This window comes from Simochromis diagramma, unplaced genomic scaffold (genome assembly GCF_900408965.1).
Source record: "Simochromis diagramma unplaced genomic scaffold, fSimDia1.1 OVJJ01000816.1, whole genome shotgun sequence".
NCBI lineage: Eukaryota > Metazoa > Chordata > Actinopteri > Cichliformes > Cichlidae > Simochromis > Simochromis diagramma.
Window position 1 is genome coordinate 17010913 of NW_024386908.1, and position 27835 is coordinate 17038747.

General features: G+C 40.4%; 1 long non-coding RNA gene across 1 annotated transcript; it reads left to right on the top strand.

Annotated features, from left to right (window-relative positions):
• Positions 1–10346: 10346 nt before the first annotated feature.
• LOC120735951 lies at positions 10347–27755 on the top strand. The gene is made up of 3 exons (XR_005696388.1): positions 10347–11417; positions 19754–19759; positions 27744–27755. It is a non-coding gene; the product is annotated as an uncharacterized LOC120735951 (long non-coding RNA).
• Positions 27756–27835: the final 80 nt, after the last annotated feature.

Here is a 27835-nt window from a genome sequence, read left to right on the forward strand (position 1 = left end):
ACTATAGGCATCTGAGCCTGGGTGCATGACATCTTCATAGCAGTGAGTGTTTCACAATTAGAGAGTGAGGCACCTTTCTGTTTGTCCTTCAAACTGTGCCATCCAGCAAGCTGTAGTACAGACTGACACTCAGCTGTATGAGAGAAAAAAGTAAGAGCTGTTTTTACTCCCAGCTTACTCTTTGGATGGTGGTTTGACTTCTTAATACACAGTAACTCAAATCATAGAAAAGCCATTATATTTAGCTAATATCTATGATGACCTTGAATATTAACTGCACCACCAAATGTCAAGAACCCCAAAAAATGGTATCCTGTACTTTTTAACCAGCGTGTGTTTGGCAATTATTTTCTTGCTTCCTGTTTTTTTGGAAACAATCATGTGATAAAGTTGAAGGGAGCAGATGGAGAAGAAGCTTCTAATAAGGGCAGTGTTATGAGAGGGACTTCTCAGGTCATGAAAACCTAAGTAAAGGAAGGTTATGATTTCAGAAAAATAAAATCAAATGGAATATATTGTTTCCCAGACACGGTGACTTCACAAACTATTTCCAAGGTTGGGCTCTTTTGTGAAAAATCAGCATGATTACAAGTGACACTGGATAATGCATTAGGGAGTAAGGTAACCAAAATACAGTCATTAAAATCTATTCCCTATCTGGAAAAGGAAAAAAAAAAAAAAAGACCAACAGCTGCATCAGGGCAAGAAAGCAAAAGATGGGAGACTTAGAAATAAAGGTATAGTATATTCAAATTTTAAATGATATCCATGAGGGAGTGAATATATTTCAATGTGACTGTTTGGCAATTCAGATGGAACACATTCATGATGTCCAAGAGAAGATAAAAATGACAGGACAGCAAGCCTGTTATCAGCAGTTTCCTTCCGAAGATAATAAAGAAAAGGCATAGCTCTGCTCAATACCATAACTCTATCCATGATATGTACGATATGAAGTTCTTAAATGTCTATCCAAGTTATGCAAAAAAACAACATCAATGCTGTTTTTTCCTCTGTGTCCCAGTTTGTGCTGTGCAAAAGCAAAAAGACCTGGCAGTGCTGGTTTAAGGTGCAAGCCTCGGAGGCAAGTAAGATAATGCAGACTTTTGTGTGCACGGACTGTTGATACAATTAAGTGTGCAAGCACTTAAAGGATTTTTATGTTGGAGCATAATGCCACTTTGCTGGTGAATATAAACATAGATCTCTTGTAGCTTGTTTAACAAATGACTAATGCTGCTATTTGTGGATCATCTCTACTTTAGGGATGGAAACAGTTCTAAGAAGACATAAAGCGTCCATTATTTCAGCAAGTGCCCTAAAAAGGCACTTTTTGTTTAACTGATAAAACCCTGTAACAGTCTTGGTAATTATAGTAGAAACAAAAGAAGAGAAGGGAATTAGGAAGGACGTTTTTACAGGGCTAAAAAATGTTCTGTTGCAAGGACTTTGGTGTAGGTGTGCCTACAAAGGACTCTATTCCTTTACCTTTTGACCCAAAGGCCTGTTCTCTGTATGTGGATTGAAAGTGTAGCTGATTAAACTCTTGATGATGTGCAGTAAGCCCTGATTTTACAGGTCAGCTGTTGTTTGGATTGGCTGTAACCAAAATGTATCCATGAGGTCGAACCTAGTCAGGAGCAGGTTTATTCATTGTAAACTGGATTAGATGATGAATAGTGTCGCCCAACCGTGACTGTGCCATCCTTGCGGGAGGTACCAGTTGCAATCAGTGCGCTGTTAATAGGAAAAGCATTTTAAATTGGGAAAAAAAGCTGTAAGATGGTCACGAACCTTTGGGAGCACCAGCTCGTTGAATGACTGTACATTTAAAATACTTCTCTATGGCTTTGATCAATGGATATTTGTTAGCCCTTTGAAACACTGGAGACCGTTCCATGGTGTACCAGGAAGCCTATTGGATAGACTTCAGCCCCCAGCAACCGTGAATTGGATAAAGGAAAGAAAGTGGATGGACATGGGGGATGCTTTTAATTCAACTCAGTCAGTTTTATGAGAACTGCATCAATTAGGCATCAACATGTCCATGTCAGACCTGTGTGCTAAACACAGAATATTAGTATTATGTAACATTTTTCTCTTTCATTTGTTACATTACATTTGTGATGCATCAAAAAGGGATACATAATGAGATAAATAGATTTCTAATGATGCTGTAGACAGTTTTATTTATTTTTTTAAATTATGGGATATATATGACCTCATATCTCGTCCACATTTCATCCCACACACTGCAGTTATCACCATGCCTGAATTGCCACATTGCCACATTGTTTCAAGCTAAGTGACTCGTGTGTAGCCGGTGATTTGCAATGGTTCTAAAAGGCGCGTGATGATGTGTTGCTGCTAGGAGTGTCAGATCAGAAAACACAGTGTTTTCAGAGGACATGGACAAATTATATGTTTTGCCATTGTGTGTTTGGACGGCAGGATGGTCAGAGCGAAAGATGTGTCTGTGTGCGTGCAGGCTGAGGGCGTGTGGGTTATGGCATCTTGTTACAGAGGTCTGCCACAGTGAGTCAAGTAGCAGTCAGGCCAGCCATCAGTGTGAAGAGCCTCTTTACTGTTGCTCACTTCTCAAACAGCCACCTCCAATCACACTGATGCTGTCCTCCTTAGCTTACTGATTTTGCCTAATCAGGAGTGTGTTTGCGTAATCAGGTGTGTGTGTGTGTGTGTGTGTGTGTGTGTGTGTGTGTGTGTGTGTGTGTGTGTGTGTGTGTGTGTGTGTGTGTGTGATAAAGGGGGGGTGGGTTATTCTATAAACTCCTTTTATTGTACTTCTGCTGCTGCCACCCTCACTCTCTTTGAGTTTTTTTCGTTCATATTTTGATTCAGCTCTGGAAACTTCGGTAATGATCTCACTAGGCTGTCTCTCTTCTTCCTCACCATTCAGTGTCATAGTTTCCCTTTTAGAGTCGCATAATCTATTTAGAAAAAACATTCCCAAAACACTGTTCTCACCTCTTGTGACCTTCTGCGTTGATTCATTTCCAGGCAAACTGAGGTGCAAAGCTAAGAAACGTGTGACACAGTGGTTTGGACAGGGGGCGTTTTGGAAAGTAGAATTTTGGGAATATGATAAATAAGTGTCACATTTCATATGTTTGTGCAGAAATGTTAGAAGACGAGAGACAGGCAGAATTGGGATGGCTTCAAACACAGCCCGGATTTACTTCCAAGCTGGCTGGGTTTCAGCGCTTTCAGCAAGCTTCCTCTGCAGATCCACACCATGTCACCTACAGTGAGAATCCTGGAGTCCATGATAAAGGCAAATGAAAAGAGGTAATATAAAAAATCATCATAATCATGTGCATAATCACAACGTTGGCACTATGTTCTCAGCTTGAGCTCATAACAGCAATATGAGATTGGAGTTTATTGCATTAATCATGTAAACGTTGCTCTTGTGATTAAAGCAGAACTGCTGTTTATTGCTTGTAATTGTATTCGGGTCGGGCTACGCTCCCAGGAATACCACACGCAGCATTAATATTTGATGAACTGACTCTGGATCAGGCATGGAGAGCTGGTTCCCCTTTTATGTTGATTTGGGCCTGCGGTATTGGAGCTGACCTCAGAGCAGCACTTGTATCACTCCGCTGGAAAAGCACATTTGAATATCCACGTCAAAATTGTTAGTGTGCAATATTCTTTTCATTTTCTCTCTATTTTTATCAGCAAATCCAATATGGGGCATGAAAGCATGTGCATGCATAAAGAATATCAACCATATGATTTCTTGAGCGAGTGTGGGGGGGGGTGGAGAGAGAGGTCTTATAGCGCTGGGCAAGAACAACAAAGGAGAGGAGCGTGCACTTCTTTTTCTTAAAGCTTCTAAAAGCAGCTTTTTCATATGATGCTAAAAGCTTTAAAACAGTACTAGACATAGAAAAACAGTCTTTCTTTAAAGGATGAGACAGATATATTCTTCACCTTCTTCTTACGTCTTGACTTACCAAAGCAGAGAACATAGCTGAGCATGAAGCAACATGTTTTTCCTCCCTTTTCCCTCCTTATCTCCCTGTTTGTCTTTGCTGTACTTCTTTACCTTGTAGGAAATGCTGTTGAGAGGGTTCAGAAGCCTCTGATAGATCCCAAATTGGGATATAAACTTTAAAGGGCTTCAAAGGTTTTGGGAGGATCTCTTCAGTATGTCCATAATTTCTCCCCCTCTCTGCTTTCATGTGACAAGACAGAGTCCACGCTGAAGGGCTGAAAGGTCTTTGGAGAAAAGATTTAAATGCTCAGTAAGTACATGTCAAGGCCTGAAGAAAACTTCCTGCAGATGATCTAGCCGTGCAGGCTTCCAGGAAAATTTGACGAAGCTTTTGAAATAAATGGGACGGAAACACGCTGTAGCCACGCCGATTCATTCGTGTGTCACCTTGTTGTCACAGGCCACTGTTAGCACACACAACATGTGTGACAAGTGTAAAAGAAAAAAGAAAATGCTGCTTATGCAATCTGTCACTGGAGGGACTATTGAAGGTTTGGTGATGCAATTATGCAGCACTCGCTGGACGCAAAAGCTGAGTTGGTCTTTTTTTTTTCCATGGAGCTCTGACCCGGGGATTTCTGACAGCTCTGCTTTGGACACCCTCCCTCTCCTGCTCTTTCCTCGCTCTCGTCTTCCCTGATGTATACCAAACCCTGGAGCTCCAACAACCTTCATTTTCATCACTCTCTACAGACACACGTCTGCTCTGATAGTGAGACTGCTAATATATATAGTAGGTATTACCATTTTTCCACATTATTATCAGTGTTAGGTACGTGTGGTGAATGTAATGCCGTTTGATCAGTTGTACAAAACTGACTTATATAATTTTCCTATTCAACATTTCTGAAAGTGAATCTTTACATCAATAAACTGATTAAGTTGTAGAATATGTATATATTCTATATCTAAATATGGTGAAACTAAATATAATTACATATAAATAGGGACAAACACTTTGTGAGTGCTTTGTCAACCTTTTAGGTTTCCTCAGATGTAAAGAGATAAACATGCTCATAAAACGGAGCGTCATACAAACATACAAATGTATTAGTTTGTTTGTATGTTAATGTGCTGTATTGTAGCTGTATTAACGAGGGATGCTTGCATGTAAATGCCGGGTTAATGAATTCTTTAAAATGCAGAGTTTTTGTTTGAAATAAGGTGGAAATAATCTTCCTCAGATGGTTGATCTTAATTTTCTAATCTTTGATTTTCTAATCTGTGTCTACAAGATGCCATTTTAACCAGCTGAAAAATCTCATTTCACAAGATGAATAAAACTCTGTTGCCTGTGCAGCATTTAAAGAGGCATCGGTGCAGAATTTAATGTTTAATGCTTCAAAATCGTATCAGTTTTAAAGAAATCCTTATAGTAAATCCTGTACTTAGATTTTAAAATTCATTTTTTGATAACATCGTCACCCAGTGCTACTAAGAGTCCCACAAATGCAATCAACCAAAACTACTACTGCATGGAGCTTAGTTTTTGTTTTTTTATTCAAAGTCTTTTTCATTTAAACAATTAAAGAACAAAGATTTTAGATCAAAGTTTTGACTTTTCATATTCTCATATAGATCATACTTACATTTTGTTTGCATTCTCCAGTCTGCAAGGTTGTTCATTGACCTGGTACTTACTTAATGAACCTGTCTTGTGAGTCTTGGTCCTGTCTTCCTCCCGTCAACCCAGCCAGGCATGCCAGATGTCCATCCGTCCCTGAGTCTGGTTCTGCCAGAGGTTTCTTCATGTTGAAAGAGATGTTTTCCTTCCCATTGTTGCCAAAGCCTTTCCTCAAAGGGGGGCATCAATTGTGTGTTTGTTGGGGTTTTCTCTGTTTTAGGGTCTTGACCTTACAATATAAAGCCCCCTGAGGCAATTATTATTGTGATTTGGTGCTATATAATTGAATTGACCGTGTGTGACAGAAATTATTTGACCCTGTTTTGCTAATAGGTACCTTTTATAAACAGGTAACTGAAATGTCAGATTGGGTTAAATGACTGACAGCTGCAGTTTTTAATCTCATCATATTTGATAACTGCATATCCGGTCGTTAAGTCTGACGTCACTAGCCGTGTCTGGGCCTAAACTCCGCTGCAGGTCCATATATCAAACGATCATTGATATATATATAGGGAGTGCAGAATTATTAGGCAAGTTGTATTTTTGAGGAATAATTTTATTATTGAACAACAACCATGTTCTCAATGAACCCAAAAAACTCATTAATATCAAAGCTGAATGTTTTTGGAAGTAGTTTTTAGTTTGTTTTTAGTTTGAGCTATTTTAGGGGGATATCTGTGTGTGCAGGTGACTATTACTGTGCATAATTATTAGGCAACTTAACAAAAAACAAATATATACCCATTTCAATTATTTATTTTTACCAGTGAAAACAATATAACATCTCCACATTCACAAATATACATTTCTGACATTCAAAAACAAAACAAAAACAAATCAGCGACCAATATAGCCACCTTTCTTTGCAAGGACACTCAAAAGCCTGCCATCCATGGATTCTGTCAGTGTTTTGATCTGTTCACCATCAACATTGCGTGCAGCAGCAACCACAGCCTCCCAGACACTGTTCAGAGAGGTGTACTGTTTACCCTCCTTGTAAATCTCACATTTGATGATGGACCACAGGTTCTCAATGGGGTTCAGATCAGGTGAACAAGGTGGTCATGTCATTAGTTTTTCTTTTATACCCTTTCTTGCCAGCCACGCTGTGGAGTACTTGGACGCGTGTGATGGAGCATTGTCCTGCATGAAAATCATGTTTTTCTTGAAGGATGCAGACTTCTTCCTGTACCACTGCTTGAAGAAGGTGTCTTCCAGAAACTGGCAGTAGGACTGGGAGTTGAGCTTGACTCCATCCTCAACCCGAAAAGGCCCCACAAGGTCATCTTTGATGATACCAGCCCAAACCAGTACTCCACCTCCACCTTGCTGGCGTCTGAGTCGGACTGGAGCTCTCTGCCCTTTACCAATCCAGCCACGGGCCCATCCATCTGGCCCATCAAGACTCACTCTCATTTCATCAGTCCAGAAAACCTTAGAAAAATCAGTCTTGAGATATTTCTTGGCCCAGTCTTGACGTTTCAGCTTGTGTGTCTTGTTCAGTGGTGGTCGTCTTTCAGCCTTTCTTACCTTGGCCATGTCTCTGAGTATTGCACACCTTGTGCTTTTGGGCACTCCAGTGATGTTGCAGCTCTGAAATATGGCCAAACTGGTGGCAAGTGGCATCTTGGCAGCTGCACGCTTGACTTTTCTCAGTTCATGGGCAGTTATTTTGCACCTTGGTTTTTCCACACGCTTCTTGCGACCCTGTTGACTATTTTGAATGAAACGCTTGATTGTTCGATGATCACACTTCAGAAGCTTTGCAATTTTGAGACTGCTGCATCCCGCTGCAAGATATCTCACTATTTTTGACTTTTCTGAGCCTGTCAAGTCCTTCTTTTGACCCATTTTGCCAAAGGAAAGGACGTTGCCTAATAATTATGCACACCTGATATAGGGTGTTGATGTCATTAGACCACACCCCTTCTCATTACAGAGATGCACATCACCTAATATGCCTAATTGGTAGTAGGCTTTCGAGCCTATACAGCTTGGAGTAAGACAACATGCATGAAGAGGATGATGTGGACAAAATACTCATTTGCCTAATAATTCTGCACTCCCTGTATATGGCATTACTGAGAGTTGAAAAACTGTCTAAAGTCTTTCATCTTTAATAAAATGATCAGCGTTCTGCTCTACCAGGTGTAACAATTGAGTTTAACATCCAGGCATCCATGAAAACGGAATTTATGACATTTAACGGAGTTAGAAGTTAGCAGGAAGTTCGCTCGCTAGCTTCTATCTAAATACAATATAGCATGTCCTGACTGCCGGGTTTTGGAAACAAATTAGAACGTACAGCTCTCTTATCACTTCCAACATAAATGAAGACAGAAAACTAAACAGCAGTGACGTTTGTAGTGTTACTGAAGTTTGGTTAGCTGGTATATAATGATGTGCTTTGTGACCGCTAGCGACACAGCTATGTTAGCATAATATAAACAAGCTAACTTTTTTTCCACTCGATAAAAGTTAACGTGAGTGTTCTCGGTGGTCAGGAACAAATGTAATCGCATGGCAGGATGCTGTAAAAGGACCAAACTTCAGCCAGGAGAACAACTGAGATAATCCATCCACAATACGAGGTTAGTCATTCGTATACTGCTGCATGGGCTGGGCTGTAGTTACATCCTAAGGTTTTAAAAACTGAGCTTAAATAAATGATTAGCGGTAATAAAAGCCGCGGGAGATCAACAGTGATCACTGACTGTTTTAGGAGCTTCTTGAGATTAAATAGAAGAAAATACAAAACATTAAACATGTTAACAACACAAAAGCCATATTAAAAACAGACTACTTTAGGCCCGGAAGTAGGATTCGTCACGTCATCACTTAACGACTGGATAGCATTTCTCCCCCTTCCAAGAATAAAGTGGATTTTTGAGTATAATATACTCAATTTTTTTTTTCCTGCTTTAAGAGTACAGGTTGTCACCTAATCACAAGTGACTAAAATTCATTTGTTTCTATGTTATCAGAGTTTGGTCATATATGAATTGAGCTCCTAATAATTAATTAATGATTAATGTACATAAATGATTAAGGGTACATAATTAATGTACCCTTGCTGTAAAGGGTATTTCACTTTGTACATAAAGCAAAATGAATGTCTTTGGGGGGGTTGCATAGAACTATGGATGCCAAATGCTACAGGCAGTTTAGTGCATTCCCATCTTATGACATCAAATACTGCCCTCTTGTCAGATGCCACTGGCACCACAGAGATATGCAAACTGTGTATTTTGATGTCAGGTCCTTGACGCACGTGCCAGTATTGGATATTTTGAGACAACAGTCCTCATTGAAGAGCAACAAAGTCCGCATTGAAACAGCAGAGCAGTGTTGGTGGAGTAGGTCACAAGTTTTCCAGACAGGAGACCACAGATTTATGTCCCGTTTAGCACTTTGTTTGTTTCACTGTGTTATCACTGGCTGATCGGTTTCATTTGCACTTGCTTCTTACTTCGGCTTTCACTTGCTGCTTAGGTTTAGGAAAAGACTTGGTGGTTTCGGGTTAAAGCACTCTACAACACTAACACGCACACTGAAAAACAGTGCTGGCTTCAGCTGTGATTAAAGGGAGCTTAGAGCAATATTTGATGCCCTGGACATCAGAGCAGGTTGGGCATACATTTTGCTGTGTGTCCGTCTCTTTCAAAATGACTGACAGGGTCCCCATTTAACCCCAGTAGTGGGTGAAACTGGCATCCTTTTCTTAATAATATTAGTATTAGTAGGTTTTATTAGTCCTATTTATTAATGCTTCAAATTTATTTAACATTGGGTGAATTTAGTTTGTAATGCTGTGGAGGGAGTAAAGGAAGCGTAGGGGGAGGAAGCACGCAGTTCTGGAAGCGGCTCAGAAGATTCCTCAACAACGAGAAACAGATGATCGTGTTCTTTCAGTTATAATGCTGGCGTCAGCGTGTATGTGTGCTTTCAAAACTTTATTACTAACACATTTGGATGACCAGAGCTATAGCCGGCTGTACTTTGGCAGTGATGACACAATCCCCCCCCCAAACCCTAACCTGCAGTGAGGTTTGTTTTGCAGAGCCTTCCCTCCCTCCCTTCCCTCCCCCTGCTCGGCCCTGCAGCAGGTTCCACAGAGGTGAGTGTGTGTGGGAAGGCATTGCTGTGGGACTGACAAGGAAGGAACGATTTTCACTGGCCAGTAAAACCAGCTCATGGTTGTCAAGAGTGGTGCCGAATGTTACGAAACAATATCTTGGCAGCCAGTTTTCTCTCCCACCCACTGCTTAGAAGCAAGAAGTCATAGTCTATAAACCGCAAATCCAGAGATGATGACATTTCTGGCTCTTATTAATGCCGTTAGCTTAGTTAGGAGTTTGTTTTTAGCCCTGGACTACAACCTCCTACTCCACTCCAAGCTTGCTGAAGGCTTATTTTTGTCAGGCTGGGATAAATTTTTTTCCGTCAAATCACTAAAACAGAATGACTAAACTGAAAGCCAAAAGCCACTGTATGTTGAATATTTACCTTATTTATCATTTTGAAAGTAATTTTGATTGCACTGTGTAATAATGAAATAATACAGCTGCAGGAACAAAAAATAAACATAATTTAATTTCCTTAACTCGGTTTGTCGCTTTGACTTTGTGTGAAATGTGACTTACAGCGCAGTCACAAAACAAAGAGGATTTATTAGTCTGTGTGCAGAAGAAATGTCTGATGGCAAAGTATACAGCATCACCTGTTGCTGTACGCAGTAATAACTAGAAAGAGATCATTCATTTATGTCAGAATGTTGCAATCTTTCACTCGTCTTGGGCCACATTTTGGCATTTCCATGATTATTCAAACAAATCAGCAACAAAGAGTTATTCAATCAAATCTGAGCTGGGGTGAGTACTTAATCTCACCTTGACTGTTAGCCACCGGAGGGCGTAGTGATATGATACGGAATAAACTTTGGCTGATTTTGGACTGACTTGTTCATTTAACCCTGTCTCCACAGGAAGCATGTGTTAGCAGCATGCTAGCAGAACAGCAAAGATGCATTTGGGCACAGTAGCGAACTGTAGCTCTCAGCGTCTAATACCAAAGTCCTTTGAGCAGCAAGATTTGTGCCTCAGCACCCATCTTGGTAACACCAGTGTGCAGTTATCTGTGTCGGTGACCAGCGAAATTGTCTTAACCTTCTACTTTGGGCGTGCTAAGTGCAACAATATGATTGGCTAAAATTTTTCGGGGAAGGAACACAAAAACTACCATAGATGATATGGAGTTCTCCCATATGGTGGACTTCTTAAACCTAAAAACACATAAATAAAGACCTATGTTTATTAATGTAACAGCGTGTGACTAGTGGATGTTTTAGTGGATTTACTATTTGTATTTGTCACGATCTGGTTGTAGGGACTCAAGCTCAGAGCGGTTAGAGGTCTCCAAAATACAGTTTATTTTCGGCTCCAGTGCACAATATATATACAGTGAAGGGAATCCAAAACTCCAGGGAATCACAGGGTAGCTCTCTCACACTCACACACGTTCACACGGCAGGGAGGTCGCAGGTCCGGGGGGGAGGGGGGGGAGAAGGTGTCAGTAGTACAATCATCCAGCGACGAGAGGATCTGTGTTCCAGCCTCAAATAGTGCTCCTGGTGATGACAGGTGATTGTTGTCAGGTGTGCGGGCCAAGGGCGGGAGCCCACAGTGAGCTCCGCCCAGGCAGAGAGGGAGAGAACCAAAACAGCAAATGTAGCCTTGTGGGGCCGGCCTGGCAGGCACGGAGACCATGACAGTATTTTGTTTATTGTTGTTGTGAAATGGTACTATATAAATACATTTTACATACTTACTGTCTAAACCCAATAAAACTAATTAAAAATTAAAGTAAAGACTCCATGGAAGAGAAACTTTATGGTCCCGTAGAAGACCTAAACTTAGCCCCGGTCAGCAAACAGATGCATTTGTACAACCTGCACAGTTATTAACAGCGGTAATGCTGGAAGGCTAAATATCATGCATGGCATTAGAAGGTGTAAGTAAATAGCTTGGACTATTGCATGGCTTTTATTGAACTTGAATTACTACCACTACTTAATCAAACACAGGTAGGACAGATGACTTAAATGTGCATTTTAAAAGCCCAATACTTAGTCTCACCATTCCAGGAAACGGAGCTTTATCTGGAGCCCAGTAGTCGTCTGCGGTCCTATTTGGTCTCAGTTTAGATTGCAACAGGCAATAGGCACAGGCAACCTTGTAAATGATAGGTAATTGTTATATGGGCATGCAGGGTTATTGTTTTCTCAGTAATATCCAAGGTTTTGTGATGTTTGATTATTTTTTTTAAAAAGCCTCAAGGCTTTGGGCTGTGTCTGTCTTGGATATACAGTCAATGGGGGTAAGGTGACTCGTCCTTGGTCACGGCAGCTTCCAGTGAACGCATGAATGAGAGCAACAAATTCTAAAGTGCTTTTCATATTTCCATTTATATCGGCTGAAAAGCCTGGCTTTTCAAAGATGCTGAAGTCACTTAGTTCTTCTTAGATAAAGCTATACTTGAGTTAATACTGAATCGGTTGTATACTGACACAACAACATTTCCCCTTTTGGCTTTGAATAAATCTCAGCAAGGCCTGCCTTTACTTGAAAAAGGAAATCTCGCTACCTCCCTCTCCCTTTGTAATATTTCGGCTCATCCTAACTCTCTCTCCTTTTCTGTGACACGTACTATATACAGCATCAGACACCCATAAATATCACTCTGCCACTCCGCTACAGGATGATGTATGAGGCTTTGAGTTGCTGGTGTGCCATCTTGAACTAGAAAGAGCATAATACACTCACTCACACTCATATACACATTCATCTTTGACCCTCCACCCCTCCCACAAGGCGCACACATACTGAGGTAGACATGTTTCATCAAGCCAGCAAAATACGCGCTGCTCTGCCCTTGGCCAGCCCCGCGGCAACCTGGGAAATGGAGTGTGCTGGCTTGTAGTGACCTCTGCACCACAAACAAATGAGAAGTACGCACGTGGACCAACACCCCCGACTGAGGAAGAGTGTGCATGTCGTCAGTGCACGAAGGTACTAAAGGATTTAAACATTCACGTGAACATTTTTGTTGCAGTTCATAACTAAATGTAGAAAAATATACTAGGAGAGAGACGAGTATGAGTGCAACACACACACACACACACACACAGGCTAGTTATTGGCAAACAAGCCCTTGAGGCAGAGGTCTACAGATGGGGTTGGAGATTGTTTCCACTTTGAGTCAAATCTGCAGGGCTTTAATTGGCTGCTCCTCTTTCTGACCTCTGACCTTTTGGCACAAATGACCACAGCGCCTGAGACAAAGAGAGATTTCCCATCAGGTGTTGTTCAGCAAAAGGAATCCGTGTACTGATTCATGTTGTCGGATCAATGGGAAGGCCATGGGGGGAAGAATACTTTTGCAGCCGCTGATATTTTGGGATTTGTGTGGTATTTTGCTGCGATATTTACTGTCTTATTCCCTTCATAAGTGCTTTATGTGCAGTCTCCCCGGCAGGATAAGATGGGATTTGACCAGAAGTGATGGAACTGATATTAGCCTTTTATTAACATGAGAAATGGCTGAGACACTGATGTCTGGCTTTTGCAGAGCAAACATAAAAATCTTAATATGTGATGTGTTGTACTGAATTTATATTTAATAACTGATTAAATTATGCGCATTTCGACTGCATGCTCATATAACATATAGATACACACATACACAGTGCTTCAGCACCTGTCATAAAAGCAAGGAAATGGATAATGAATATTTTACAAATCCATCAAACCTGTTTTAAACTAAAACTCATTTATTAGAAAAATAATAACTGAATGTTTTTATACCCACATTTGAGTCGGCACACTTGACTTCTCTGAGAAGTCAGAATTTAGTCAAGCATAACATTCAACCACTAAAACTAATTTTTCTGCTCAGGAATGAAAGTAAATAACTGTAATTTAGTGTCTTAATCAAACAATAATAAGGTGCTTCACTATTATTTTTTCATCCATCCATTCTTTTTTGTTTATCTTTATAAGGGCTGCAGCAGGGCAGGAGCCAATCCTAGCTCTCAAAGGGTGAGAGGCAGAGTGCACCATGGAACGGTCACCAATCTGACGCAGCCTGCTTTTTTTCCAAAACAGTAAATGTTACATTTATAGATAATAATCATTATTATATCTTTTTTATTTATTTTAAAAATATCTTTCCAATCTAGCACATGCTGGTAGATTAATCATTACAGAAATACTTAAGTTAACGCAGCTGCGGCATAAACCTAATAAATTTGTTAAGCTCTATATTTGCAATTTAATAAGAATGGATGTTGAAATTACATAGTTTAAATGTTGCCATGCACTAATTAAAGATACATTTTTTTAAAAAAAGAATAGACATTCTTTATTAAAAAATAACAGTGCTCGTTCTCGCTCAAAGTAATAAAAGAGAAAATAAGAATATGCAAACTTTTTTTTTCATTTTCACAACTTTAAGTGCTGGACACAGATTCTTTGTAAGCATGTGGATATTTTAGCATCCATTCTAGTGACTCTGAACATACATACTGTAATTTTACACAAAGAATTTCTGACATTGGAGTGCAGGAACAAGTGTAGGGAAAAGAAGAAAAACATATTTTTGACTGGAGGGGGGCTTTAAATAAGTCACCCAAGGAAACAACGCAAGACATCAAGAAGAGAGAGAAAAATCTTTGCACTGAAGATTTACTGTAGAGCGAGAGGTGCTGGCAGCTGCGAGATGAACGTGTAGTCAGAGGAATAAATCAAATGTTTGTAGTACTGACCGCACATATACTATTATGAGCAGGCTGTGCAGCCTTCTTGGCTTTTTCCCCTTTGCCATACCATCAAAACTGCAAGTCTGGTGTGCTCTTGAGTTCATGTAATCACGTCATATGTGACAAATAGTAGAAATATACAGTATAGATACAGACTAGAGCCAAATAAAAGAGAAAAAAATGGATCCTTGGATGTTTTCTCCACCCAGCAGAGAATAAGCAACTTTTAGAATCAATGCCAAGGTGCATTAAAGCAGTGGCATCTGTATATATGCATATAGACCCCCTGCATCAATGGCTTTAGATTAATATCAGAAGGTCAGTATCCAAGTAGGCTTAGACCAGGATGCAAACAAAAGGCCTTGCTATCTACTGCAGGGAGTAAGTGGGGTGATGTAACCTGACATTTTTTACAATGTGTGCAACGGCTGACATGAAGCTGCACATGAAAAGCTTGAAATGCAGTAACAGATATGTTAGCGAGAGCAGCATGCTTTGGTTAATAAGTCAGCTTTTTTTCTTGGTTAATGATGCAGAAATCATTTTTCATTGATGCATCAATAGGATGATGAAGAAAAACGATGAATCGGGTCACATATTGAACCGATCCGTGGGAGGCGTTCTCTTGGACTGTGGACAGTTTTGAGTTAGTGATTGCAAAGACTAATGGGGCTGCTAATGTTCACGTTCAATATGTGAAGGTATTGATATTGCAGTATTACATTTGGTCTCTGCAGTTGGACTAGATCTAGCTTGTAGGTTGGTATTTACTTTACTTCTAGATTGGATTATAGTCCTAAAAGTCCCCTTTCAGCTTTCATTTGAAAATACCCAAGTATCAGAAGGGAAAGAGTCATCATATGAACCCCATACTATTGTCCTTTTATTGGCTTCCTGTAAATCCAGAGTTAAACATCCTTCTGCTTTTTTACAAAGCCATGAATGATCAGGCCTTATCATATTTTAAAGATACCTCTCTCACAACACAACCTTAACAGGGAGGCAGAACCTTCAACGTTCAGTTTCCTCCCCTGAACCATCTCCCAGTTTGGGCTCAAAGACAGACACAGTTCCATGATGTAAAACCACAACATAGTTACGAATCAGGCCCTCCCAAACTGTCCCTTTTTAAAAGGCATTTATGTTTCCAGGGTTCCCTGTCTACCTGCACAGACCTCTGTCAGTGGAGGCAGTGTACAAAATATGTGGTACAACTGGTCGTGCTTATACTTCTGCTGGTCCAGCAGCCAGCTGTGGAGAAGGATGAAGTTTGGGGGCACACTACCTGAATGGAAATGTGTATGTAAAGTGACACATTTAAGATACCGTAAATTACACTTTAGCCTTCTGGGGGACTTCCTTTGAGGCACTCATCACGTGTTTTAACGTATCAGTACTGCATGTGATTAACATTTTGCTTTGTGTAGTTTTAAACAACCATTACAAAATGTGTGCTCATAGAGGATCATCAGGCTTTCTCTGATATTTTAATCTCTCAGCCACAAAGAAAGTATCTTGTGGCATCTACTGAATTGAAAATATTTTCGGAACTCAAACTGTAACGTTGAAAGTCAATGATCTCCATGTTTTAATAATTTTGTATGGAAAAAGTTACACGGGATCTTGGGATCCCTGGTTTATTAACAATGTAACACTAATTCTGGCATGCAAGTGAAAAAAATGAATAAAACAAAGTCCAGTGGCCACTTTTTATTCAACAATGATCACATTACAAATGAAGAATAATACATAAAATTGCAATTGCAAAATACAGTATAATAAACAAAGTCTGTGGTGAATTAATACTTGTTTTTTTGTCCAGTGAGGATGAATAGCATGAATAAATTTTGGCCTGAAAACAGGGACATTTAAAAATACATAATGTTGGCTCAATATGTCTTGCTACTGGCAGCTCTATTCAAAAATAAATAAATAAAAAATGCTGATATTGGTATCTGCCATGAAAAAAAACCCATGTCAAAGCCTGGTTTAGACCCTGTGTGACTGGTAGCATTATTTTATTCATGATATGAGTGAATCAGTGTGGTGCATAATGCTTTTTAAGCTATTCACACAGAGAAAAGAGATGGAGAGGAAATTGGGTGAACTGCGTGAAACAGAGACACTGGGATAGAGAGGGGTTAGAAAGAGTGGGAGTGAGAGACAATGCGATACAGAGGAGGAAATGAGAGAGAAAGAAGGAGAGAGAATAAATATACAGGATTTATGCAGGAAGCAATGAGGCCACCTCTCCCTGGTAGAGCGCCGAAAAGGAAGTGAGAGTGAGGACACTTCCTGGTAAACTGTGCCCACTGCTTTCATAACCGCGTGCACATGTGACAAGCTGCAACACTTAAGTGATGAGGCAACACTCGGCACTGGTTTTGGTCTCATCTTGGAGCATTTTTGACCGCTAAAGCAAGAAGTTCCCTGATTGTTTTTTTCCTTCTTTCTCTTTTTTTTTGTTGCTTCGATAGATCTCGTATGAAGTGACAGGCTAATAGGAAAAAATCATTTCCCACATATCCATTCCCTTCAGTTAACCCACAGGAGTCATGCTTTCAATAGCAGTAATTGTTATAAATGGATCATCGCTCAAAACAAAAAGAAATGAACACGCCACTGCCTCAAGTGCAGCTTCTGACCTTTGAAGTGGACACTTCAGTCTATATGACAAGCAATCATAAGCAGAAGTAGTATTACAAAGACGAAAGATAAAAGAGGCCAGTGATAAAGATACAGATGGATGACAAATTAAAGGAATGAACAGAACCCTTGACCCCTGCATTGAAGGGACCCCGGTGGCTCTGTTATGTTGTTTTGGTCCACTTTTCCCCAGAGAGGAAAAGGTTACTGCACATCATTACAAAGCAGCTCTGAGTGTTCACCTTTATGGAGGGACTCGCAAGTTGGTCAGCTGGGAGATCATTCATTCCTGGCCTGTTCGGGACCATGTGTTGACTTTTTACTTTACTGGGTGCTGCTGGTGGATTGCTGACACCAGTTTGCCTCACACAGGAATAATCTTTCACGAGATATAGATAGAAACGATTAAATACATTTTTATGGGAAATTATTCATATTGAGAAGAAGACCGATGTGGACGGTAAATGCACGTGGTAAGTAGACTGGTTCTTATGTTGCACACTCAAAGCACCCATTCACACACACATAATAATACAAGCGCTTTATTCTACATGTAATTGTCTTCTATCTAACAATCACACACCAGGGAAAGCATCAGGAGTAGCTGAGGGTCCGGCATCTTACACCAGGATACTTTGGGGTTCAGCCTGGAGCAGCCAGGATCACACCTGTATACCACTTGAGCCACAGCCACCTTATGAAACCAAATATGGTTAAATCCTAGTTTTAATGGTCTCTCTTTCACTGTTTTAAAGAGTAGTTTGTCTACATTTTCCCTCTTTCCAGATCAGTTCGCGTTTTTGACTTTCTTGCTGCTGCGTACACAAGTACGTGCTACACGGGCAACATCAGAGGAACCGAGATTATTGAGATGTTACCATATGCAGAGAACTTAATCAGAGTTACATTTTGGCCTCAAAAGCTACTACTTTGGAAACACACTGTTGCACAGTTTCAGATTTACTCCTTAAATATTAAACACAAATGCCGACAAATGACACTTGGTGTGTTTATGAACTCTAAAGTGAGCGTGCGTATCAGCGAGAATGAAAACTGCGTGCTGTCATAGAAATACTTCGGTAAATCAGTACCTAGTACCACACTGTTGTGGCAAACAAAGTACCAACACACTTTCTGTCCATTTGAGGAGTTTTCTGTTATTGTTTTAGCTAATTAAAGAATCCCAAACTCAATGTCTAACAGACTGAGAAACTGTATAATATAATATAATAATAAAAACAAACTAATTGACTATGTGCACGTTAGCATATGCTACTTCCGGTACGGAAACTCCTGTGGGGAGCTTTGTTTCCGGTGTCCTATTCACGCCCTGTTTACGGTCCAAAACAAGTTAAGCAAATGAATGAATCAAGCGGCGATTTACATTTCTATAGATGTCTTGGGCATTTACCCAATATATCTGTAAATGATGTTCATCGACTTGTCGATATTTTTTCCCCGCGCCTCAGGGCAAAAGAGAAAAGGGATTCAAATGTTATATTTCTCAGCTGTCCCTCGTTTATCGCGGGTGTTATGTTCTAAAAATAACCAGCGATAGGTGAAATCAAGTAGCCAATTTTATTTTTTGACGGTGCAAAACATTTGGTGGACATTGTGGATATACAGCACTGCACTTCAGAGTCACACTGCTAGCGATCGATGCAGCGATTCTGTACTGTACAGGAGAGACGTCACGGAGGAGATCGTCTGCAGCGATCAGGACGCAGGACACAATGTGACGTAAAAAAAAAACGTGCAAACTTGCACTAAAAAAATCCGTGAAACAGCGATGTGAAAGGTGAACCGCGTTATTAGCGAGGGACCACTGTAATTTTGAAGGTAAGTCACAACATACCCTTCGTAAATACTAATGTATAGAAACCGTTACCAGCACTCATTCATTTTTTGTGTGGCTTTTTTCACGGTTTGTTAACATGCTGTAGGTGTGTAGGTGTGTACTTGACTAGCTGATATCGACATAACCGGAAACATCTGGTTTGACTATTGTTCACCTGTAGTTTGAATGCTGAACATTTGCCTGTTTAAATCATAAGACCAGTCACTATACAGAGATGTGCTTCTGAATGTGGACGATGTGTCTTCTGCTGCAGTAATGCAGTTCTGCTTGTGTTGAGAGATGTAAACAACTGATCGATCTAAACTCTTTAAACGTCAAAATTGATCATTAGATTTTTTATGACACAACAGTGGTGAATGTTCCCACCTTCTGCTCTTTGTAACTTAACGCGATCTTTCCGTTTTCGAGTTTTGGACATGATATTGGAGGATATCTTCGCAGTAGCGATTGACCGCAAAGTAAAGCTACCGGAAATGTACAACCCCACATCCGGTCTCAAACCAGGAAGTTAGCATTTCCTCGTGCACAGGGTCAATTATATCTTCAAAAGACCAAAAGCTTAAAATGTTGTTCTGTTCACAGTTTATACTTTTTATTACAAGATTTATTTAAAAAAATAAAATAAAATAAAAACAAGCCAAAGGCAGCAGGTACAGGGAGAATCGACAGCTTTATGGGAATTTGTTGATTTTTTTCGAAACTGTAGCAATAACAATGTCCGTGGAGAGAGCGAGGTCACCGATGTTAACCACGGGGCCTGTTGTTTTCAATACTTTACCCACTCAGATCAATGTTAACTGCAGAATGATGAACTCATGTTTAACATCACCAGGAGTCTATATCCATTATACCTCCATTAGGCTGTGAGCTAAATATAATTTTAACGTGCTCGATACTTAAATTACATTGCTGAGACTGAGCAGATGCATCACCTCATTAATACGTTTCAAAAAAGTAGTATTGATAGCAAAGAATAAGCCTAATAAGATCATCTGGTTTATGTAAGTGTGTGGTGTGGTATCGCTAAAATATGGGTTCACTCTCCAGCTTCAGACATGTACAGCTGTCTCTGTCTCCTTCCTCTCGGACAAAACTTTCAAAGTGACCTTTACTGCTTTAATTTTTTATGATATTTTAAGGTGATGTGACCCTCTTCACAGAATGGCCTTCACATCCCCTGTTATTAGCCGTGATTGTTTTTCTACACAAGCCCTTCACTTTTTCCATTCTCATTCTCACTTCTTCACCCCAAACTCACCCGTTCACCCTTTGGCCCCTTCTCTCCCCTCCATAGCCGGCCTCCTGCCCCTCTCAGGTGGTGATTACCTATCGATCAGCAGTTCACACAATCATTTGGTCAAGGCTCTAATTGCGTTTTCTCTCTGTGTGGGTTACACAGAGAGGGGATCGATCATCAGCTAATGAGAGATGTTGGGCGGGGAGGTGGGTGGGGGGGGCTACTGTATATGAGCTCTAACCCTCCTTCTCCTCCTCTTGTTAAATGCTCTTGTTGCCATCATTCCTACATCCCGGCTTCATTATTGCCTACGCAGTATCGACCTCAAGTCTGAGCTATCAATATCTTAGCACGTGCACATGCACACATAAGGATTTATGTAGATGGTCTTTAGATAAAACCTGGAGGTGAGCAGCAATTTTATAGAAAAGGGAAGACAAATAAAAAACACCCTCAGTGATGTAAATGGCTAGATTACTGTATGCCTGTAACTGGCATTGAAACCATTGGGGGTAGACTGAGTAGAAGTATGCTAGCAGCCATAGTATGCAAGCTTGAGAGCAGTGGTAGACTTCATTGCTTGCCAGCAAAGCATCTGTTTGAGACAATAAGAAGACACCTAGAACATGGTTGTAGCTTGCATTTCAGAGTTGTGATTTGTGGCTCGCAGCTATGTGGTTGTTGGTTATTGTCACTCGCAGCCAAAGGAAGCACCATCTGTGAAGGCAGAGGTTGCTGTCTTGTAAAATGAAGGAGTAGCATTTCTCAACATAAAATTGCCAAAGATTTTGGAATTTTCTACTACAAGATGCCAGAAATTCAAAGGAGTCGTGATGAATAAGTAGATGATACTAGAAATTATTCCATGGGTTTAATTCTGAGAACTATTGTCAGGGAACACAGTTTAATGCTATATCCAGAAATGCAATTTAAAATTGTACTACACAAAGGAAAAGCATGATAAGCTCTAGAAATGCTGCCTCTTTCTTGGGCTAATTCAACACCAGCTACCCAATTAGGGTTAGGGTTTTGCTTTGTTTTACATACACGGTAAATAGGCATATTGCTATTATAGTTTTTCTATTTGAAGTAATTTGGAGGTTTTTATTTATTTATTTATTTGATGCTCCTAACAACTGAGAATTCTCTGTCAACCTGTTAAACAAACCCAAACCCTAGCTGTCTCCCAAAACACCCATTGAATGTTAAGAGGTTGATGTCAAGCTCTGCTGTCTGAATCATCATAAATACTCAAATAACTCAGGGTCCTTCAGGCTAAAAACGTAACGAATCATCTAGCTTGCTAAGGGAACACAAAGCTAACATCTGCAAGGTTATGGGGATTAGTGAACAGAGCGAGATAACTTGCGTTTACATGAATGCTGAACCATAAATTCAGGTTGTGGTGAAACATATGGTGCCAGTCAAGCAGCAGGCTTTTCAGGAAAGGCCTTGCTTATTTTGCCTGTATTCTGATTCATCCACTGCAAATATTTTTCATATTATGGCAAAAAAAAGAAGACAAAAACAGGTCCTGAATTGCAACCTGACAACAAGAAGACGAAAATAACAATTGCTTTCCTCAGGGGCCAAATACTTAGAGATTCTGCTAAAACGTATAAGTGCTGAAATACTGTGGAAAATGTCTATCCCGGACTTTTTTATGTCTTGCTTGCATCTGATTCAAAATAACTAAGTAAAACCTCACTGCTTCTATAGGATTTAAGAGGGTAAGTAGAAGTCAGTTGATGCACTTGATTAATCCATCATGAGCAAGTGTGAGCACATCTATAACAGCAGAAGTTTTGCCAGTTTGCTGGACTTCGACATTCAGGTGAGTTAACACATAGCCACAATCAGCCAATTCACTCCAAGATCAGACCTTACAATGCTCAGAGAAATGGCAAAAACACTCAAAAACTCCATCTCACACACTGCAGGCCTCAGTCTGTGCGTTAAAAGTTCCTTACAGCACAATTGGACAAAGGCTGAACAAGTGTGGCTTGTTTAAAAGGGCTTCCAGAAGAAAGCCTCTTCTTTCTAAATGAACAGCTTAAGTCTACAAACTTGCATCTGAACAAACCACAAAACATCAGAAGCAATGTTCTTTGGAAGACGAGACCAAAGTGCAGGTGTTTGGACATAATACTGCAAATTGAACACTAACTATCAAGCACAGTGGTGGATGGGTGATGATTTGGGCTTGTTTTGCAGTCACAGGATCGGGACACCTTTTGCTCATTGAGTTGACCATGAACATGTATTGCTCTAGAGTTCCAGCATAAATGTGACCCTATGTGTGACAGCTAAAGCTTGGTCCAAATCTGTTTAGGGCAATAATCCCAAGAACAGAAAAAGAAAAGAATTAAGGTGCGGCAATGGCTCGGTCAAAGTCCAGACCTCAACCCGATTGAAATACTGGGCCTTGGGAGAGCTGTGCAGAAACAAATGCATGCAAACCTCAGTGAACTGAAGTAATGTTGTACAGAAGAGTGGCCCAAAATTCCTCCACAATGATGTGACAGACTGATAAAGTCACACAGAAAACAATTACTTCAAGTTACTGGATCTTAAGATACTTAATACAAAAGTTACTGAATCATGGGGTCTACTCAGAGTTCACAGCACTGCAGAGTCCTGTGAAAACCTTCTTTTTCACTTCACTTTATATTTAAACTGTTTGTTTCCGGATGTTCTATTTTGTCTTTGCAAACAATCTAAGGTGAAGATTTTAACTAAAAATGCTACAAATGATTGCATTCTGTTTATGTTTATGTCATATATGGTGTCAAACTGGTTTGACACTTTGTGCTGTTTGTTGCGTGTTTGAAGAGGTAGCTATGAACAAAGTGTGAAAAATGGTGTGAAAACAGCTTGAGATTATTGAAGTCTTATATTTCAACAGGAAGGGATTACTTCAATGCCAATTTAAGCAAGAGAAATTACCGGCCAGTAACTCGAATTAACGTACACGTGGTACCCGAGTGCCGCACAACAGAAAAGCTTGATGTATCTGTTGTGCATGAATTATGTGCAGTGATAAAACTAAAGCAGTTGTCCTCCACTTGTGCTGTCTCAGCTGTTGCTTCCTCATCCGGTCATTTTCCTGTTCTGCCTTTCACTTTCTCTTTCTCTCTCTCTGGCCGCTGCTTTCAGTGAGCGAGTGGGCTGCATATTGATTTTCAGTGTTGAACTTTAGTGTGTGTGTGTGTGTGTGTGTGTGTGTGTGTGTGCGCGCGTGCACACTTTTCTTTCCTCACTCTCTCTTTCACCCCCACAGACACAAACTGACGGAGAAGTTGATTAGGTGCAGCTCTAAATATATCCTCCACCTCTTCCACCTCCTCCTCCTCCTCTTCTTCCTCTTCCTCTCTTTCCTCTCTCTCCCTTTCTCTCGCTCGCTCCTTCACCCACTCGCTCTACCACACTCGGTTCAATCACTTATTCTCTGCATTTTCTCTTGCCCGATTCGCTTGGACGTTTCTCTGCCAAGCGCTTTCCCTTCCTCTCTCCATTTCCTTTCCACTCACTCTGAGCACATCATTTGTCAGTCCTCCCAAAAAAAAAGAGAAAAGGTTGGGGTACAGAGAGATGGAGAGCCATGGGCAGCGTTGCCAGGTTTGGCTGAAAATCATATGATAATTTGACAAATTTAGGAGTGATCGGAGAAACTTTTAGAACAGTGTCCATTTTCCGAATTTCTGCACACATACTTTTGTTGCATACATTCCAATTTTCAACTATACTTTTTTTCCGCATGACTCACCACTTTACCTGAATAAATCCCACACACTTACGCATGTATTCAGGAGTGCACAGAAGAAAACACTTCAATTTTCAAGAGAAGGAAAAAGGCTTGTTCCTTTGAAATATATGGTTTGCCATAAATAAGGTCCTTTACTTAAAAATATGGAATGATAATGTAAAGGTTGGGTGGCGCAGTGGTGCAGTGGTTAGAAGTGTAGGCTCAAAACAGTAGGTAGTAGGACCTTTTTACTCTCACTGAATCAGTGCAGAGTCCTCGCTTCATCTTCAGGTTCAAAGACATGTATTTTAGGTTATTGAGTGATTTATAAATTGGCTGTAGGTGTGTGGTTCCAGTCTCTGTGTTAGCCTTGTAGGGGACCAGCAAACTGTCCCTGCTCCTTGCCTACGTCAGCCATGATACACTATGTTTAAGGAGCTTGGAAAGAAAAGCGTCTGGACTTCTTTAAGTTGCTTGAAGACGTTTTAGCTCTCATCCGAGAAACAAATATTGCCAAAAATATTCCATCACCCAATCATTGACTTCAGATGTATAAAATCAAGCAGCTAGGCATGCAGACTGCTTCTACAATCATACTTTCACATATGTGAAAGTATGATTTATTTAATTAGCAAGCTAATTGTTGAAGTCCTACCAACGACACCTTCAAAATGGACAGAGAAAATGTTGTTTTGGAAAAAAGGAAAACACCATAACTGATGAATAAACAATGCAGTCATGTACAGTTCAAATATTTGCAAAAGTTGTGTCTGCTTCGCACTCATGAATATGGATTGTAGCGCTTCCGGTTACAAATGCTACATCCACTTGAAGATGGAGTAGGCGGTGGTATAAGCCATAGATTTTTGGATCAACAACAACAAAAAAGTTTTATTTTACTTCCTGTTTGTTTAGTTTCACACAGCTTACTTGTTTATATTTAGTAGCAGAGCACGGTTCCTGTTAAAATATCAGAAAGCTCCATTTTTGTAGTCCTTTCGGACAGTTTTGAACAGTTAGTTGCGCAAACACAAAGTGTGCCTCTAACTGAGTTACATTCATTTCAACTCATGCTGACTGCAGTGGAAAAAAAGGTGGTTTGTGGCCATGCGCACAAACAAATGGATTACATGTATCACTACTTCCCCAAACACGAGACTGTGCTGGAATAACACATACGGTGCATGGGAAGCGTAAAAAAGAAATAAATAAAAGTCCCTGTGAGTGTGTGTGTAAAGTGCAGCATTTAAATGGAGATTAGTTGAGATGATGTTAGAGATAGAAAGGGTCCAGATGGAAGAAAAGGAGCCAGTCTGTTTGTTCTGCATCTATGCTCGCTATCCTGTATGTAAACACAGCACACGTAGGCCTACTGCAATTTAGAACACTGATTGCAGCGTGGGACAAACAAACAAACAGGCTCACTGGGCCGTTCTCCTGGGCGTGTGTGTGCCACTTTGCGTCCCCCGATTTAAATCTCATTTGCCTTCTCCTGGTTTCTCTGAACGCCGTGGCTGATGCGGAGCCGAGCAGCCAAGCGCTCCACTCATTGTTTGAAGGGGGGGTGGGGGGGGTTCTCATAAACGAAGCATTTTTCAGACAATGAGCACGTGGGCGTATGGCTTTAGGCATATTTGACAGGATCAAATGACTTACACAGAAAAGAAAATTCTGTCGTTTATGAAATAATCCCCCTATACTTATTTCATCCACATCCTCTCTGCTGCTTATTTTTTCTCTCTTCTCCTCGCATCTTTTTTTTTTAAGTGGATTGAGGTAAAATGTGAATCTGTATTCAGTGGGTGGCTTTAAGATACACTCACTTTGTTTCGATTTGAAATGCACATCACATATGCATGATGACATAAACCCCAAGGCTTGTCCAAAAATCTGCCCGTTTTATTGTTGTTGTTCTTTTGTTGAATAAAGAAGCTCGGTGAAATACAATGTGTTTATCACGCTGATATTGTTTTGGCTCCGTCTGCGAACATGTGGTTTTGTAGTATTGAAAACATGTGTGTAAATACCTGACTGTGCATGTGTGCCAGTAAGAGTCCGCAGGTTTGGTTTTTTCTCTGTCGCTTTCTGAATAATGGGATCAGTGAGTTCAAACGGGCGGTGACAGTGCGGGTGTCTTTTCACACGCAGGCAGCTGACTGTAATCATTTGCATACCTTGTTCACAGAGCTGTGGTACATGAGTGTGAATTCTGGTTTGTGCTGTGCTGCTGCACGTTTCTTACACTTTCCTGACTCACCTTTTTTGCCGTGGTGAGGAGGCTGTTATGATATTTAAAAAAAAGAACACGTCTACAGGATGTGTGTGCTTGAAGCCCAGTACATCCGAGAGCTTCACTGTTAGAGTGCCTACTACTGGTGATAGTAATTATGATGAGAGCAAAGGATAAGTTATGTGACCCGGGGTCCTTTTCATTATGCTGACATGTCTCATAGCTTCCCTCCGTTGCTAGCTCCTGCCAGTAAGGATGTGAGAGACAGATGTAAGCCTCAGCCTAATGATAAATGCTTACCTCCTTAAGCAGCATCAGTTACTTATCATATGCTGCGCAGATGTATCACCTTTAAAACCGACTGCTACAAATGTCAGAAGAACATCTTCTGTTACAGGCCTACAAACTACATGAAGCTTTCGTTCGTTTTAATTTAAAAATCCAAATCGATTCTTCTTCTTATCCTTAGCATCCTCTTTTGCCACACCAATCCTCTGCATATCCTTCGTCACTACATCCATGAATCTTCTCCGTGGTCTCCCTCTTTTCCTCCCAACTGGCAGCTCCATCTTCAACATCCCTTGTCCAGCATATCCACGCTCCGTCTTCTGTGAATGCCCAAACCATCTCAGCCACGCCTTTGTCTCTAAAACCCTGAGCCTGAGCTGTCCCTATGATATACTCATTTCTAATCCCATCCTGCTCACTCCCAGTAAAAACCATAACATCTTCAGCTCCAGCTCAGCCTCCAGCAGGTCTCACTACCATCTTGTAAACCTTCCCTTTCACTGTTGCTGCTATCCTTCTGTCACAAATCAAAAAATGTATTATATTAAATTTTACAGTTTATAAATTATGCTGTTTGTTTGCTTGCATTATTATCTGTGCAGTGGCAAACCACAGACCTGCTGTTATACAGTATAAATAACAAAAGCAGCTTTTTAAATGCATTTTTTCCAAATTAATACTTTTAAATGAGCTGTACAGGATACTTGTGCTGACACACTGCTCATATCACCTCACCATGTACCTGTGCTCTTCTATGTATTCTGTTCATCCCTGTACACACTGTGAGAGTTAACTGAGTGTGTATCCATCACACCTTGATAAGTCTTCTACTCAAGATGTGTTTTCTTTCTAAGCTCCTCCAGAAGACTTCTTACTCCGCGGTCCTCATCTCCATCGAGTGCATGTAAAAATTTAGAAGATATCCATTATAGAAGAGGGTAAAAGAGATGCCGCTAGCAAGCATACAGTAGCATAATGAAAAGGTTTCCATAGTCACAGAGTCTACATAGAGTGGAGGGTAGATGTTACTTTTATTATCAGAATGAAGGTTCTCTGTTTAGCCCCAAACTGTGATCTTTTCCAGCCCAGGTACGTTGGTTTGTAATGCCTACACCTGAGAGAATACATGAAAACTCAAACAGAACGGGCATACCGGTCTTTAGTTATAGCATAAGGACTAAAGAGGAATTAGTTTTATGCAATTTTGGTTCAAGCAGGACACTCACATTTTAATTGATTACTTCTTTGCCACTCGCCACATCGTTAATATTCATAGATTGGGGAGTAATGAGTGAAAAACCCCAAGTAAGCGAGAATAAGAATCAGCACCTACATGTGAGAGGCCATGGTCCTCTGCCGGAAAAGGGT